Source organism: Bombus impatiens, unplaced genomic scaffold (genome assembly GCF_000188095.3).
Source record: "Bombus impatiens unplaced genomic scaffold, BIMP_2.2 scf_0442, whole genome shotgun sequence".
Classification (NCBI taxonomy): Eukaryota; Metazoa; Arthropoda; class Insecta; order Hymenoptera; family Apidae; genus Bombus; species Bombus impatiens.
The window spans coordinates 1,756,920-1,775,962 of NT_176861.1; the positions used below are offsets into that span (position 1 = coordinate 1,756,920).

At 36.3% G+C, this 19,043-nt stretch overlaps 1 long non-coding RNA gene across 2 annotated transcripts; it reads right to left on the reverse strand.

Annotated features, from left to right (window-relative positions):
• Positions 1–17,535: 17,535 nt before the first annotated feature.
• LOC117151790 lies at positions 17,536–18,811 on the reverse strand. 2 transcript variants are annotated; one of them, XR_004461914.1, is made up of 2 exons: positions 18,363–18,811; positions 17,536–18,011 (listed from the first exon to the last, which is right to left on the reverse strand). It is a non-coding gene; the product is annotated as an uncharacterized LOC117151790 (long non-coding RNA). The 2 variants fall into 2 exon arrangements; XR_004461913.1 differs by having other exon boundaries at positions 17,536–18,274.
• Positions 18,812–19,043: the final 232 nt, after the last annotated feature.

The following is a 19,043-nucleotide window of genomic DNA, read 5'->3' on the forward strand; positions in this document are numbered from 1 at the left end:
TGACCGACTGGCTGACAAATCTAATTGGCATTTGTAAAGAACTTAGAAATTTCAAATTTGCCACAAAGGCAGATCATTGTATCCGAAATATGAGAAAACTGGGAACCGAAGAATTCAAAATCCGAAGGTTGAAATCCCCTTCAAGCACTGTTTTCTCTTGCGGACGTGTCAGAAACTTAAAATTTAGCATGCGAATAGGTGCACAAGCCACGGTAAGACAGGACTCAGAGCGGTGGCCTAAAGTCGATGAAAAAGCAAAAATAAATGAAATCATAACAAAAACATGTCTATAAAAAAGGTGCCAATTTCCTGACCTTCCAACTTGTTTGTCCCTAAAAAGGATAGAGATCTGAAAAGAAGCCAAGTTTGGACAGGACAAGATCTACAACTTCGTTTGTTTCTAATTGGAGAAAATACATTTTGAACTTGGCAAGCTTTCTTATAGAGACTAGTCTCTATAGTTTAGTTCCTTGTTTCTGGGATACCGTTTCTAGTTCCTCGCAATTTTCATCTGCTTTTAAGCTGTTTTGCACCTTTCGAACGTGGTCTCCGAAATAAATCGACTATCCTCTTTTACCTTTTCCTTGCTCATTGGAATCCCTCGTTGTCTTCTTCCATTCGCGTAAAAAATGTACAGCTCTATGGAAACTTGCCAAGCTCAAAATGTATTTTCTGTATTTGGGAGCAATCGAAACTGTAGATCTTGTCCTGTCCAAACTGAGCTTCTTCTTAGGTGTCGACCCTTTTTACGAACAAACAAGTTGCGACTTCACGAACTCGGCGTCTTTTTTACAGATATGTTTCCGTTGTCATAATGAGTACTCGATACGAGAAAATTGTCTCATTAAATTTTCATAGTGTACAAAAATAAAAAACTGGTAAGATTGCCAATGTACAACGATACAAGACATCGAGTGAAATACGAACGAAATATTCATTCTCCTCTTTGCATCGATTCAACATACGCTACTAGTTTCTTTTCTTTTTATTACACGATTTCTTTCGTTCGTAGTCTCGAAATCTCTCATTCATCGGATACGGTATTTTAGATATACAAGGCGGTATCTATTTCGAATTTTTTCGCTCCGCTATGGCTCACGGATATGCGATATTACGTTGATATCGTTGTAAATGCAACTGAAACCAGTATAGGTAGAACCAAGCGGATTGAACGTTCAGTTCGATGCATATTATGCATACAGGAAGTACAATCTCCTGCGCATTCTATTTTCCTTCGATATGTATTAGTCACAAATTTATGCGCGTGAACCAACTTCTGTCGATATGTCTGCCACGATGTTATTTCCGTGGTTCGATCGACTGTCTCTGCGTAAATTGTCGAGCATACTGAAATCTTTCGTGCGTGTCAAATATCGAAAATTTGCTTAGATTTACATTTACAGGTATAATGTGTTACGTATATCTGTTATTCTAAAATCGATATGTACTATATGATTCTTTAGTCTGACACAATAAGATCAAATCGATTCTCGTAGTTGAAAAAGCTTTTAGAAAATTTGAAATTTACGTTCGATAGAAGATTTTCCCTGAGAAAGATATATCTACGTGTTCTGTTCCACGTGTTAACTTCTGGATCAATATAACCTACGTTCTTGCGTTTATATAATATGTAAGACAAAGTTAAAATATGAAAAGTACGATACACGACAAATTTAAAAAGTCAAGCTCCTACAATAGTAATAGAAAAACCAACAAACATAATCCATATTAATCCAAGTCGCAATAGAATCAAAAGATTATAATTTTCCCTTGCACATTTTCGTTCGAAGCAGATAGTTCGAGGTACAAAAGGATGAATATCAAAATTTCCGCTATTTAATCCCTTTCACACAATTCCTTTTAAGCGTCCCTGAATAATTACGATTCGCGTAACATTTGCCCGCAGTTCCCTTTCCATTGGCGAGAATACGATGACACCACGAGGTTCAGTTAACCACAGCGAACGACGACATCAGCCAAACGTGTCTTTCGCTATCTCTATAAATCACTTTTCTCGGTACAGTTTCAGCGTAACACGACCGCATTGTTGCGGCTGTCTCTCGAAACCTCGACTTTAACTACTGCCAGTTATACGCCACGCTGTACAGGCATATCGCGCTTTAATTATTACCGAAAGTTTCCGACTTGCCGGACTTTTGTCACTTGTTAGAAACCAGTTTAATCCTGTGCTCGTCTAATCCCTTATCTGATCTTCTCGTTACGTCCACGTTGATAGTACGACGCATTTTCCTAGAGGGATACAGCCACTGTCAGTTAATGCTTCACGCATTTGTACACTAACATCCACCAAAGAGATTAATCTGGAAGGGAACGAGTTGCAGGAAACTGTCGCAAGAAGTGAATTAGTTGAATCAAGAAGATGGATCGGATAGATGATGGTTTATCATTCCGCGAATGTCTAAGGGTTTGTGTGTTATTTCATGCTGATGACAAGATTACGTCTGTATTATTTAAAGCCAAGGAAGAACAAGATAAAGAGGAGAGAAAAGATGGTAATATGGTCCATGTTTTATTAACGTAATATTTTATTTGTACCTGTTCGATGAATCTGCAGTTTGGAATTCTGTTTCTTCGCATTATGATTGTAAAAGAGAACGTTACGGAATTTTTGCACGCCTAATATCTTCACTTCTTTCTCTTTTGTCTAAATTTTAGGATTTTATAAAATTCAAAGAAATTGATGCTTTTGATATTACGATATTACGCGATAAAAATTATTGCTCGTCCTTAATGGGTTAGATATCGTCGTAACGTAAAAGATGTAAAATATGCTACCATCGACTGATACAGGAATGATAGAAAAGACGTATCATGTACATATTCTTTTTACTTACCTTTATCTTTAAAATTAGAGGTAATAAATTATTACTAAGAATGGTTTGATCTAATTTTTACAATAAACCTAATCTATATAGCGATATGTCGAAACTCTCACTATACAATATACTTTCAGTATACGATCATACAATTGAAACGCGTCTATCGTTATCTTTCTTATCGTACTGGAAGATCATCGTAATTGACCGAGGTATTATGAGTTCAAATTTTATTGGAATTTAATGAGAACAGTTTTCTGAAGCACCGTTATGGGACTGAAATCGTTCTTTCTGATAAGCAGAGAGGGAGAGCGGGATAAGTTTTTACTGATAAGCAGAAAGAGTTTGGAAAGGAACTGGCAAATTTTTGTTTATACTAAGCCAAAATCTTGATGTTTTATCTGTTCACACAGGAATGCCCCTTTTGCCCTGTATCGCGTGAAAATAGCGAATCCGTTGTATCGCGTGAATCCTCGTTGCTGGAGTCGACGAACTTCGAAACAGGCCTTCGTGAAACTTTAATCGGATGATTTATGTAGTAGAACACGTAGCTTCCTCTGGATATATTTCCTGCGAGTTTTTGACCATGGCTTTAAGATGATCGATAAAACAATGGTGTTGACGAATAAATCCGTGTTTAATATAATTATTAAATATTATTTATAGTAAAGGTTGGAATTGTATATTTTAAATATTATTTATGGCAGTGTACAAAACTTGACAAGAAAATACATATGTTTACGAATTTGATGTTCCGAAATGTAGCGTTAATTCGAAATTTAAAATACGACTGACGGAATGCTCATCACGGTTCTTAATTAAGTATTTGAAATGAATATACACATATGGCTGATAGGAGAGCCTGGTACCCTGTTATAATTTTAATTAATCCAACTTTATCTCCGTTAAACAGAATTTCTGTTACATTACGCGTTTTCCATCAGAGATGAAATTTCCATAACATACGTTAATATTATTAGGTTATCTAATAAGTTATTCAAACTCTTCTGCATAAGTAACACGAGATAAAATATGTATATAGTTTACGAAATACAAATAGTTACAAACATACGTATTTTCTTTTTCTATTCCAAATTCTCGTATTTCGTTCTTTATAATGTTGGTATTATTTATGGAATAACATAGTTTAGAAAATTAGTATCATAAAATTATATAGGTAAAGTAAATTTCGTACCTTATGGTATATAGTATACGGGCGAGTAATATTACGGACGAGGCTCTCTTTATTATTTTTATGCAAATGTCTTAATGTTTTTGTATATAAGAATCAAGGAACTTTGATTACTCTTTTTCTACACTGTTTATTTAAAATTAAGAACATATTTTCTGAAATACTTATACAGGGTGGTTGGTAACTGGTGGTACAAGCGGAAAGGGGGAATTCTATGCGAAAAAAGAAGTCGAAAATATAGAATAAAAATTTTTCGTTCGAGGCTTTGTTTTCGAGAAAGTCGACTTTGAATTTTCGCTCGGTACGCGTGCACTTTATCACGTCTCGTTATAACGGATCTCACTATAGATCGTTGTCTCGATTAATGTTACTTTTTAATTTTTTAAATTTCCAAATTTTTAAATTTTCAAATTTTCAAATTTTTAAATTTTCAAATTTTATTTTCGACTTCTTTTTTCGCGTAGAATCTTTTCAAATTTTCAAATTTTTAAATTTTCAAATTTTCAAATTTTCAAATTTTTAAATTTTCAAATTTTCAAATTTTCAAATTTTTAAATTTTCAAATTTTCAAATTTTCAAATTTTTAAATTTTCAAATTTTCAAATTTTCAAATTTTTAAATTTTCAAATTTTCAAATTTTCAAATTTTTAAATTTTCAAATTTTCAAATTTTCAAATTTTTAAATTTTCAAATTTTCAAATTTTCAAATTTTTAAATTTTCAAATTTTCAAATTTTCAAATTTTTAAATTTTCAAATTTTCAAATTTTCAAATTTTTAAATTTTCAAATTTTCAAATTTTCAAATTTTTAAATTTTCAAATTTTCAAATTTTCAAATTTTTAAATTTTCAAATTTTCAAATTTTCAAATTTTTAAATTTTCAAATTTTCAAATTTTCAAATTTTTAAATTTTCAAATTTTTAAATTTTTATTCTATATTTTCGACTTCTTTTTTCGCGTAGAATCACCCCCTTCCCGCTTGTACCACCAGTTACCAACCACCCTGTATATCATATTTACGCGTGTTTACATCGTGCAATGTGATTATTTCACACAGGCCGTCGATTGGCTATATATAATAATAACAACGCACGCGATATTACGTTTATTTATTTTATATCAATGACTCTATATCTCTTGGTAATTAATATCAGAAGTCGAGATAAACCGCGATGTAAGATTGCTTTCAGTTCCACCTTTATTTGCCACTGTTTCCCTTTGTGACGTCGCGCAGGTTTGCGTCTAATTACAGTGTAATCCCGGTAATGTGACACAGTTTTTTAATTGGTACGACCACGGTTCATAATTACCTGGATAATATCGAATTACAGCAGTGTGGGGCACGTAGCGGGAATTTGTGTCAAATTTTGCGCTAAAAAGAAGCACCAAGTCTGTGTCGTCTAATCGATCGCGAGAAACACGAGGGACACGATACTGTTTCGCTCGTGTTTCGATCGTATCTTCGCCTGGTTCAACGAACGAGCCAAAAAGAGACAGATAAGAAATCTTAGTTATTCCATTCACACTTTTCAGAAGTCAATATTATTCCAAGAATTAATTAGCCTTTTTGTATCAGACGTTATAATTACGACGTAACGATGAAATAACGAGTAAGAAAAAGTATATGGAGTTTTTACAAGAAAGAAGGTATTACGTCGAGCGTAATAAACATTGTGAGATAAACAAACTTCTTATTTCACGTATTTTATTTACACAGTTATTTTTAAAGTTATCTGGGAATCATTAATTTGTGTTTAAGTGTCACATTACCGTGTAGCTTTAACTTCATATTTTATCTTCAACTACTATAAACTTTATTTTACTTTTTTCCATTCTTAAATTCTAACAGGGATGCACCAAGGGACAGAAATGAAATTTATTGCCATAAAAAATATGTAATACAAACAGCAAGTATAGCATATATTACATATATAATGTGGTCGCAAAGTATGAAATATAACTTACAATTAAACTGTACATCATATTTTTATGGATATAATTAGAGGAAGAAAATCTAATTAGAGATTTGTTTCGTACAGTGCATATTATAACTGTACTTTATACATTCTTTATACATTAATTTTACATCTCTAAATTTTCCACAAATGCATAAACGTTTCCAGTCTACTTGTAATATTTGGACAATTTCTTTCGATTAAGTTTTTTCCTAAGCCAGTATATTTGCAGAGAAACGAATTTCGTCCATCAGAAATTTCTTTCTTCTTTGAAAAATACCAGGTGCTTAGAATGTTGCGCACGTAGCGAACATTTGTTTGCTCATGGTAGAGCGAGTTAAAACGACATCGGCTTTGAAAATAATGACACACTAACCTATGTAATTCATTCTTCTTTCGTCATTGCTAACCATACAGTAAATCGTACTCTTTTTCTTTGCCTGGTCGTATCAAGTTGCACGAATAAATAGCAAAGGTTTCGATTCAAATATATATATATATATATATATATATATATATATATAAAAAAAAAAATGCATGAAGCGTTAATAAAACCGGATCTCTCAAATTCCATAATCAAAATTATGTTTCCGTACTAACGAATCAAAAATATCGTACATACCAATCAGATGAAAGAAAAAATTATGGACCAACGATTGATCGAATTTCTTTTTCACAAGCATTTAAAATACTCTTATTCTTATCGTGGTTCTAAATAAACTGAAGACCGTCAACGCAGACTTATAATTCCAGAAATAAGAAGTAAAATAAAAATTTGTGTTCTGACATAACGGTAATTAATTTTTTGCCTTCTACTGTTATTACAGACAAAAATGAGGTAGAGGTTTCACTAGTAGAGGTTTCGAACTATACTAAAAGAAGTTCGTAACGTGTGTGGTATAAAACTGCAAGAAATCTAGAACCTAATTAATTCGCGTGATGATTTCTTGATAAACGACTCTTCTTTCGCCGATAAGTTGCTTCTAATGATGAAAAATGTCGTTGCACCAAGTACAGGTCAGTCCTTTAATTTTGGTAACGATCCACGTTGCCACGCATGTGCAGCTCGTGAATTGCTTAACGAGCATTGCCTGATACATCGAGTAAACTGGTCCACGTTACTAACATGCGACCGATTCGTATGTGCAATCATGTCATTACTCATAAATGGTAAAGTCGTTTTATAACGGGACAAATTTACGAGAGAAAAAGGCGAGAGTTTTGTTACTCGGTTTCTCAATTTATCGAGGATTAGTATGCGAAGCATAATCTTCGATACGAACAAACGACGGATATAGTTCGTATACGAAGAAAATTTAATCTGATCCAAAGCTTCGAACGCGCTTTCGAATTATTCAAAATTGGCTGAGCAAATATACAGCAAGAAGAATACGAAAAAGAGACATAGCAAGAGAAAAGCGGATATACAAAGCAAAGAAATAAGCTGAGAAGAAAGGTATAAACGAAAAAAGATAAAAAAGAAAGAAACTAGAGGGAAGGGGTCCATATTTCATCTAAAGTTTTTACAGTCTGAATGTCAAAACGTTTTATATTTTAATTATAGCTATCACATCAACTTTTATACTAAAGTCCCGCTACTACTCCCGCAAGATGCGCGTGCGAAATATTGCCATAAGTATTTTTGAATACTTTGGAATTCACATTTTGCGTATTTTCTAGTTTACCGATAAAAAGGTAGGTGTTATACCATAAATAAAACCTGTAAATGTTAGTTACGCGCAATTGAGCATCGCGGAAGTGGCATTTTATTTTCTATCCGCTTTGTTTTGTCAAGTTAACCGATTTGATAAATAAGCGGCTCGTATCTTACATTTTAGCACGTTTCCTCGATTCTATGTACGTACATATATCTCAGCACATTACACACATAATACTCGTTAGTTCATCACCAGTGCAGGTTGAGAAAATACCGTACGTGGCATATCTTGTAAAGTGTAGCGATATTTTCCTTATTGCCCGTTAAAAAGAAACATACAGCCTGTAACGTCGAAAAAATGACCCTTGGTCCTTGGATTCGTCTCGACCTATTGATTCCTATTACGAAGGAGGGCGTAATTGACGAATGGCCATTGAACGAGGGAGACTGCGTAAGAATAAATCGAGGCGGCAAAGCATCCCTCCTATTTCCTTCGCGCTCAAGCCCGCTGGGCATTTTCTTTCAGCGATTAATTCAAAACGCATTATCCCGTCGCGTTGCTCAATAGAGCGGACGTTCCACATAATAGATGACGTAGAAGATGCTGATGAAGAAGGCGACCAATACGTCATTCGATTTATTGTCCTCGCGTCCAGCCTGTAATATAATAGATGATGCCGGTGCGTCGACAAAGAAATTATCGTTCACTTATTTCCGTAAGTGTTCCAAACACGGATAAGAAATGACGACGTTCGACACTGAAACGATTGTTTAATAGTTCTATCGTTTTCAATTATTCGCGTTTATATTGCTTCTTTATATTTAATTATTTTGAAGACATTAGAGAGGACATGTTTACAGTTCTTAAGGTGAACATTATGTTTGTACGAATAATTGTCGATGGGAAAGATACGTGTCGTATATGTTTTTTTGGAGAAATATTTTATAGAAATATTTTCTCTAAATCGATGGTTCCTTGACGCATTAGGGAATAATCACAAAATATTACCCAGTTAGTTCTTCGTGTTAGTAGAGTAAAAGAACGTAAAATCACAAGTAATTGCTTCATTTGGTAATTTAACACGTTCTTTGCATACTACGCGGATCCTAATTGGCACGTACCTTTTTCCCATAATTTCGTGATTTTTACTTCACGTTCTTAAGCTTTTCGCTGTTGAATAAGATTGTGAAAAACATTAAAAAAGTGAACTATTTTTTTAATGATTATAAGTAGTCCTATTTGTTTTATAAAAATACGAAAACATATATCTTTAACTGTATTTCCTCTTTATTTTGAAAGATAGTATAAGCAATGCAAATGGTTACGGTCTCAGCAAATAATATCTCGTGTCTTTCCATATCCGTTTCCGCTTCACATGTTTCGAACACCACATCAGGCGTTCTTGTTGTGGATTCGTCTTCGTTCCTGTTGAAACCATAATCCCTAATGGTATGTTTGTTAGAGTACAGCATAAAAAAAAACGGTTACATCTCTCGAAAATGTTTTTTCCCCTTTACATATCGAAAGCACGCTAACAACCTTGGTTCTCTGTGTTGTTGTTTCACAAGACATAAGAACACGTTACACAAAAAGTAGTACAGCGGTTTGATAATTAGTTGGATAATTGAATGTGCATGTATACATTGAATCTTCCGTGCGAAACCTAGTGAACTTCGGCTACTCATATTTCATGGAATAAAGTCGTTTGACGACAAACTATCCAACCGTTTACGATGAAGAAGCCATCATTCCGCGAAGGAAAAGCATGTTTACTCGAGGAACGGATCATACCGCGATATTCTATGAAACAGTGTAGGAACAATAATGAAATAGCACGTTGCGTGTTGTTCTATGTTAGCTACGTCGACTCACCTGCATATTGCACAAGTGTTTACTTTAACCGGGACATAGCGATACGCCGTGAAATTACATTCATTTCGAAAGAATACAGAACAAATTGAATTTCTTATTCAAAGGGTGCTCGATTCGAAGTACTAAGGAGATTGAAATATTTTTCCTCGTGATTTTTTCTCTTCGCAGCAAATTAAGTTGCAACGACTTGTTCGTCCTGTCCTTCTTTCTCTTCGCTTATTTACCTATCCTTTTCACTTTGGCTTGTTGAATTGATCTTTCGATAAAAGATGGAAATTCATAGATGTTGCTTGAGAATATTGTCTTGTCTCCTACGCTATTCGTGAAATATCGAATTATATAGAAGATATTTCATTCGCCAACATGGATATGTTGACTAAATAATAAGTGTAACGAGTATAAATCAATATAAAGTTGACTAAGATACAAGTTTATGGTATATAGCGTTGTTATGGGATTCTTAACTGAGATCTTAACGAAAGTATCCACATATGTATTGCTTTATTTGTCTTTGTAGTAACTTCTCTGGTACTTCAATTTTTATCGAGCAGAATACAGTGATTGATCCTTCTGAGACAGATTTTTCTTTCAATAATGAGCACAATAATAAGTCTTTATTCTATGCCTCTAGACGTCAGCAAAACTGCAAAGGATAATACACAAATTGTAACTCAGGAAGATTACAATAATCGTGTAGCTTGTTTACAAAATACCTTTCAAGTTTATTGTCTCGTCAGTCCCAAAAGTGCCAAAAGTTTTAACCAATATCAATTAACAACTCCAATAAATATTCCAACAATGGTTAATTAACCAATTAATCAACTAAAATTCCTCTGGTTTTGCGCAAAAACTTTGATCGTAGCATACCAAAGCTTGAAATATAAAAATCCGCAGAAATAACAGTTGTTCAGCGTAGTAAACTTAGTGTACTCTATTGTAACGTGAAGAGAAACAGTAGAAAATTTAAGGATACAATGTCGATAGGTGGTATGAGAACCGATAGCGTAAGCCACAGACAGTAAATATAAAGTACAACGTATCTTCTTATCAATATCGACAGTGTTTCAGACGGAAACTTCGCAGACTTGGAAAGTTGCGAAAATCCCCGGCAAAACCGTGCAACTTCCTGATGAAACTTTTCAATTTGATCTTACCTTTGCTCTTTCGTGTTATATACAACATTTTGGCTCGATGTTTTTAAGTAAATCCGCGTTATTGCGCCGGTATTCGTAAAAAGTTTTGCGTAAATAGGTATCGTAGTTTCTACATGATGTTCCGTTAATTCTGTCGCGAAAAGTATCGAATTTTCTCTATGATTTCGTAATATGCTAATTCTCTTCACATTTCGGGCTTGAAAGGACCTTCGTTTCTAATATGCAAAAATCTACAGTTTTCTTTCCGAACGGATAAACGAAGATCTAACTTTGTAAATGCGATTGCTATCCAATTGTTACGTGCTCATAAAATTTCTATTGAATCGAGTAAATTGCGTGTGATATAAGAAACTGCAGAGAAGCGTAAGTTCTGTCTTATTGAGTGCACCGCGCGTCTGACAGTAACGACTTCCCGTCTTCCTTTACGCTCAACCTCTTTAGCGCATTATATTCTCATAACGTTAACCCGTCATATTCTGCTGCGTTCTGCAAGAATTGTTTGATTTAAGAGTAACGTAATAATTTCTTTTACGATATCGCCATAAAAATAATTCTCTATAAATCAAATACCAAATTTTCGAATACATCAAGTTTTCCTCTAAAATGTTCCACGTTTTCTGTGATTCACGATCGTAAATTAGAAAAGAAAGAAAAAGAAGAAATAAAAATAAGGAGGAGACGATGCGTCAAATTTATATCAATTTTGTTTCGCATTATCCAATTTCAACTCTCATTTGGTAGACTACACAGCACGAGATAATTGTGCAAGTTTCTAGGAAAAAAAGCGAAAGGACTGAAGCAGAAATTACGTAAATTGTATATGGCGAAGACAAAAATTTCACGGTGCATCGCGAGTAGGTAAGTTTGGTGCAAACATCACTTGTTTTGACCAAGTCACACGGAAAGACCATCGTGCCTCGCTGAAAGAAGAAAGTCGTGACGGAACACTAACAAGCTCGAGTTTGTCAAGCTTGATTTATTTTCACGCGGCGATTTGTGCTCGCGAACGAAAACTTTGTGCTGTATAATAAAAGCGAACGTGGCTGTTTGCTGCTCGTGTCACCTTTCACGATTGGTCCCCATAACGTGCAACTTCCTTTAAGTTCTATCCTGCAGTCCGTATTATTTCGCAAGTCTTATCACGTTGCAGTCTCTTGGACACACACGAACAATTCTAGCAGAAAGTTCTGACTTTTAAACACTTCTCTTTCCGGGCAATTCGATTCGAGATTAAACTTTCGAATAATAATAAAGTTCGTTTCTGTTTGAACTGACTAGCGAATTTTTGCATCTTTACTCGCTCTTATGGTAAATATAAGTATAAATATAATATGGAGATAGGAGTTTTATTGTGGTGGGTGAATTAAACGAAATATCGAACGCAGGGGGCATATGCGATAGTTGTTACAAAATTTATTAATAAAAGATGTAAAAGGGTTTAATTGATTTTGTGATTGCGGATTTTTATTCATTTATAGGAAATTTAGATAATACTCGCTATAATATTCGGTGTGTGAAATAAATCTCTGTATACGTTCTTTGTTAAATTAAAAAAAAAATGAAATTGCATACATATCCGTATTCTAGCAATCAGCTTAAACGGAAAGCAGGTAAAGGTATACGCTACAAAATTTTTGTGTTCAATAATAATGTGAAACGTAGCGTTAAGTTAAAAAAACTTGGTAGTCTAGTTCATTAGCATTATTAAATATCTTCTTAGAGACACTTGTACCTTCATTAAAGTTTTAAATCTTACTTTTAGCGAGAATAATCATTTTGATGAAAAGTTTTCGCAAAGGCGCAAAAGGAAAAAAGAAATGCAGAAAAAACTTTTTCTCAACTAAAACTTTTCAGCATAACATTACTGGTGTAATATTGTTGGGGGTGATTTCATTCCCTAAGCGTAAATTTCTTTATCTAGATGGTATAAGATTATCTTGATTCTTTAATTTCATTTATTCTAAAATTTATTACGAATAAAAATTCATGAAATTTCACTGCTGTTATCGAAGTTTTTAGACGACGTGATCGTGTCCTTCTTTAAAAGCAAATTATACTAAGTATAAATTAATCCTTTCCGCCCCAAGTTATCCTTGATCAGTGGAATAAACTCCAAGTATAAATTACCGTTTAATCGCTGCATACGGTTTCCCCTAATTAGAGTAAAATCTCTACTGTTACTTTCTGGTACAAATTAATTAAAGCACAAATCCATTTAATACGTGGACACCTGGAAATTAAATTCTTCCCTTTAACGAAAAGAATTGTGTAAAAATATTATTCTACTATTGCCTTCTGCAATAGCTAAACGAATATTTGTGAGAAGACTAACGAGTGAATAGTCAAAGAGCAATTATTTCGTAAAATATTTCCTATGGAAGCTGATACGAGCTTATTTTTCCACGATAAGGTGAAACGATGCTTCCGCGAAAGTTCCAGCAAACGAGAAATTTAATTAAATTCCACCATACCTATGTGTAATTTGCGCGGAACGAAATGACCATTCGCGTCAAACGAAATCCATTCCTCGTATCGCCACAGCCGGCGTGCTGCCAGTGATTATTTAATAGCGAAAGTAAAAAGTTTTGGGCAGACGACGCTGATTATATTCCGTCGCAAGATGAATAATCGCGCGGTTTGTGCTAACGCGCAGCGTCAACCGAGTTCACACGGCGTGTCGCGAATGTTGACGAGTGGAAACGGACGGATACGAAGTCGTCTGACTAAATACGAACCAACTCTACTTTATGCGTGATGAACGATTCCTTGTTCAGTGCCGTACGAACTCACGGCACGGAAGCATCGTATTACGTACTTGATCTGAGCACTATCCTTAAATCGTAGAAACACAGGTATACGTCTGTAAAGAAACGTTTTCATATTTATTCTATGAAATTTATATTATATATTATTTTATCTGCTGTATACCGACGAAGAATCATATAATATATTTGTGTTTCGCCGTGGTTGAAACATTTAGGAAATTAATCCTAATATTAATTTTGGAAGTTTAATTGCATCGACATTGTAACGGTTACAAGCGACTAAACGTAATTCTGAATTTCATTGTCCTAATTAGTACAACTTATTACTACACTCAAATAATATCATGCAAAGTGTACTTTATCACTTATACACGAAATAATACAGAAACACATTCAACCAACGTTTCATTAATGTAATTTACAAAACGATTCCGTCGATCGTGAATTATACACATGCTGGTTATACTACGTTCACCATATTAAGTACAATCACAACACACGACGTTCAACTAGCGTCCAGTCGATAGTCCGACCATTGTTAATTATCATCTTTTCATTATCATTCGTTTATTTCGCGGAAATATTTACACCGACCGGCACATAGACCGCCATCTTCGAACATAAATTCAGAGGTTACTTGTGCCAACAACGAGGAAGCGGCTAATCCCACCCCGTCGGTTCATGCTTCTCTCTTTCTTTCTCTCTACCTTTTTCCTCCAGCTACAGCTCCAGTTCCGTTTCACTTTCTCTCCTTCTTCATTTATATCCCTCTCTTCCTCCAATTTCCCATCTTACATCCCCGTTTTCCGTCTCTGTCGCTCGTACTCTTCACCGCTATTCTCCCCCCTTCCGGAAAATCAATATGGAGTGGCGTTGGTATACGACGTGGTGGCTGCTACCGCATGCTGCTCTCCTCTCCTTTCCCTTCTTCGCCGCGTTCCCTTTAACCCGCCCGTTTCCCTTGTATCTTCCGTTTCGTCGCTCATTCTACGTAGCATCGACCCTCTCGGAGCGTTCTTCCTCTCGCTGAACGTATTTTAGGTCGCGTCCCTCATCTTCGCCCCGTCTATAGTGTCTGACACCTCATCGTCAAACACACAGTGAACTACCCGCGAAACGTGGCTTAGCTTGCAGCAAAATCGGTCATCGAGTTGCTTCGCGACTTTATCCTGCGTCACCCTATAGGTCAACATCCAGCTCGGGTATATTACCGCCACTGGTTGAATACACCGCGTGCGTTGCGGCGAATTATCGCACTTTCCGGCTCTCTCGCCGCGCCATCCACCGACCGTGCTTTGGGTCGCAATATAATTTCTCTGGAGAATACCTTGGCGAACCGAAGAAAGTCTGAGGATAGGAGGTTGGCAAGGCAGAAGGCGGAGCGAAGCTGTCGAGGGACGAGAAGAGCTTTGAGTTAGCTGGGTCTCGTTGCTCGAGACGCGGTTCCATTTTCGCGACGACTCTGACACCGAACCACGCGCAATTCTCGGGTGTGCTTCTTAGTTTGTCTACTGGGTGTTTCCGAAGTAGGTAACTTTCGAGGCTAGGCTTTGGTTCTGCTGGCATAAAGGGAGATTCGTGTCAAAGGCTTATCATTTGCATAGTAAACATCGAATGTCTTACCAGTTTGTATGGTTCGAGCGAAAGAAGCAGAGATAGTAACGGCAGAGGAAAATGTTTCAGGTTAGCAAGCTATTTTTACGGACTTTTTTTTTATTCAGATATATTTCCAACGATTCAAGTCCATAATAATTAACATATGCGGATGAGATATCTCAGGTAGAAACGTGCAGTCGTTTCACCATGTGTAAGTATACCTCGTACATCTAAAACCCAATCTTTTTTCCTGTCACGTGTCCAAAACACGGGACAGCAGAAAAGAAAGACTTCCAGACTGTCATTTACACCAGCTGTTGCCACCGCGAACGCGACAAACCACCAAAACGTTGCCATCTGCTTCCTGAACCACTCTATGTACCATTGAAATCTTGGGTCTGTGTTTCTCGATTGCTTCGAATATGCCTTTCGCTCGATCTTCCTGGTTGGCTTTTCTAAAAACTCTTTCTTGGTCGATTCTTCCGTGTCTGTTGAAATTCTTTCGCGACGCTAGTCATTGTCCTCGAGGGTGGTGCGTTTCAAAGCATCCCTGCTGCTCACGGAACACTGTTGAATGTAGGGTAAACTGTTGAACGTGACACAGTTCGTGTACGCGGTCGCGCGTTTTGTCGCGCCGGACAAAAGCGCGAGCTTTTCCACGATCTTTTATCGTTTACCGACACGATACCAGGAATCGGCCAGATCCTGGCCTTCGGATAAGTGTTTGGCCACGCATGCGCCATTGCACGCAACGAACTCGTTTCGATTAGGTGAAGTAGATTTTTAAGCAGTCGTGCGTGTTTCCTTTGCCTCGTTACGCTTTCTGCGAACGAGCGTGCTGTCGATGCGACGTAACGGTGTTACGCGTAATGAAACATCTGCATACGATCGGTCGGAGCATTCTTTTTCTTACTTTTTTAAGTTTCATAAAACTTTTCCGAGTTGGAGGTAGAGTTTGCGTAGTTTTTACGAAGCACTTCGTAGATATTTTAAATACACGCAGGAAGTAATAAATTAGGGTAGTTGGGAATAACGTTAACAGCTTATTTGCTCTTATGTATGCTCTGCTCTTGTCTACACAAGTGGAATCAGAATAATTGATATAATCAGTATAGAGTCGTAATTTGAACTTGTAATATGCGAATTCTCCCATTAGTTTGGATCTAATACATTTATTACATGTATAGGTGATACGTGAAACGTTATTGCGAATTGGAAATTTGGTTTCTATCTAGAAACTAACAAGGCAGTAATCAATTAATACAGTGGTGCACGCTGTAAGTTCACTTTACTTAATGATATAATCATAAAATCTGATTTATTGATGAAATAATGCGTAAGAAAATACATTTAAGAAAAGAAAAAAAAAATAAATAAATTACTTTGTATAGGTATAGATTTTCAGAAAAGAAACGGGATGTCAGAATTGTATGGTTGTATCATTAAATTCCTATTTAAAACGATTTAGGGTAATGCATTAATAATGGAAGCAAGATATAATAACGAAGCGATAACTTGTCATTCAAGCTTACGAATAAACATCATTGCAAAGAACATTAGAGGAACTTCAATAACATAAAATATCTTATGTTGACTAAATAAAAAAAACTATATACGTAGCTCACACGAAGCAGTTAATTCAAAAGACAAAAAATGTACAGCTAACCTACTGCTAGGAAATGACAAATTTGTTTCTCTGCTATACTACTAGCATCTCATATACGATATGATAATTACGTTTTATTTGTTTTCTCATTTTCCAATAAATATTACCATTTTCTTTTATTCGTATGTTTCTTTGTCCTCGAGTGATTTGTTTTTAATGTTCGAGTTCTTACATTGAGAGTTCCTACCTCGATGCAAAGATCCTATATCCGCATAAACGACAAGAGGAACGAGCAGTGTATCTACTGTGTATAAAGGAGGTCTTAAAGAGTTTTAATAAAATTCTTCGCTGCATCTGCATAAACGCACGCAGCGTCGTAATCCACTCACACGTTCCCATTGGGCAACACGCGAGGAAAGCGTGCCTTTTAAAAATATCCTAACAAGTTCTTCGAACTACTTATGCGTGGGATTAATAAAGTGTCGACCACTTGGAAATATCATGCGATACGCGGCTTTTTTTTGTTTTATTTATTTTACGATGACGGTTATTAAGTAATCGAGCATATCTGATAAACGAAAGAGAAGAAAGAAGAAAACGTGTACCGTACACTGTACAATGTACAGGAGCAATAAATTCTTTTACAGCGCTTAAATTAATTCCAAAGGTTGGTCATTTGAGAATAATGTAAAGTTTGTAGTTGTATGCAAAGGGAGGTGTATGTGCACACTTCGTGTATGTGTATGAAGAAACGAAGGAATAAAAATTTGTGGCCTGGTTCGCAATTTCAGTGGAAATAGGAAAATAAATTGTACATGTGATACGCGGAAGAGGAAAGAAATAACGATACCATACGGAAGAATCGTACAGATGCATTAAACGAAATTTAAAATTGATTTCGTTTGAGTCATCGAAAGATTTTTATCGTATTATTATCGATTCGTAAAAATTCGATCGCGCATCAAATGTCACAAAGTTTGGCTCTTTAAGATAGAAGAAATTAAGGTTAATAAAATTCATAGATTCCCAAAATACTTTTTTACGTATGAAGACAAACGTTACTATCAACGAATAATGTTGAGCTCTCGTGCTATTGTCAAAGTTAGATCAATTTCGATCGATCAGAAATTAGATCGGTGTTTTTCAAAGGAAAGAGACATTTTGAATGGTTGATCAGGTAGGAACGTCAACATTCGATTTTAAAAGAGAAGAGCTTCTTATTAATTAGTACAAAGTAGATTTTACTTTGCTCGCAATAAAACACGTATGAAATAAGAATAAAACAATACACGCCTTGCCTCCCTCCTCCTTTAATTACTTATCTCGTCTTGAATGAGTAATTATAAAACACGTCCATCGATAACGCCAGAAGAAAGTCTGTAATCATAACATTTTAATAACTGAGTAGCAACTCTATTAATTTATACTGCAACAGAAATTAGTCGTCGAGCATAAAAGACGCGTAGAAGTTGCAATCGTGCCGTAATCATGGTGCAATTTAAATTGCCCAGTACTGCGTTTGATTCAATGATTCCTAGGCGTAAAACTTGACAAGAAGAAATTCATTCTTGTCAAACTGCCACCCAACCCAGCGAGTTCGTTGAACTCGCAGCAACGCTATCTTCGCCCATTGCTCGTACCTGAAAACACCCATGTAACGACCTAACCCAGACACGAAACAACGTCCACGCGTTTACCAATTTTTTAAATCCAAATCGTATCGCATACATTTACGTTGTTAAGAGCAAGTCGAATCGATTGACCAGAGGAAAAAATGTCATCCAAACGAACGCGTCGAAAATACACGAATAACAATACTTAACGCATGATTTCACCTATGATACACTTACGACATCTGACAATGGCTGGGATAATTAGAAAAGGGGTAAAAATACAGAGACCACGAAAGACGAAGGATCGACCGATAAGCGTTGTGTGCAGAGGCGCCCTCGATACGAGAGAAAGAGAAAACGAAAGGGGGAAAAAAATCGACCGATGGAATTCCGCTCGATGAGGGTGCACAGGGTAGTTCTGATTCGGTACGGCACTGCGGCATGCGCAATGTACGTAGACTCGGAAGGGTGGTGGTTCGAGAGGTTGATCGTCGTTGCCGCGGTTGGACAGAGGGGGCTACTGGAGCAGATATATCCTCGTGGCGATGGAGGGGTGTTGCGGAGAAGGGTAAATGCGATGGAGGTTCGTTGAGAGGCGCGGGAGGGAGAGAAGCGGGAGGAGGGAGGTAGGTTAGTAGCGAAGGTACACGTTGTGCCAGCCGGCAGTAACGAGAGCCGTGCTTGCCACGGCCCACACGGCGACGTGTGCGTGTGCGTGTGCGTGGGTCAGCCTTGCCCCACATTCAGACAGTAGTCGCGCGTCTTTCGGCGAGGTCGAGCCGGCGCGGCGTTTCCG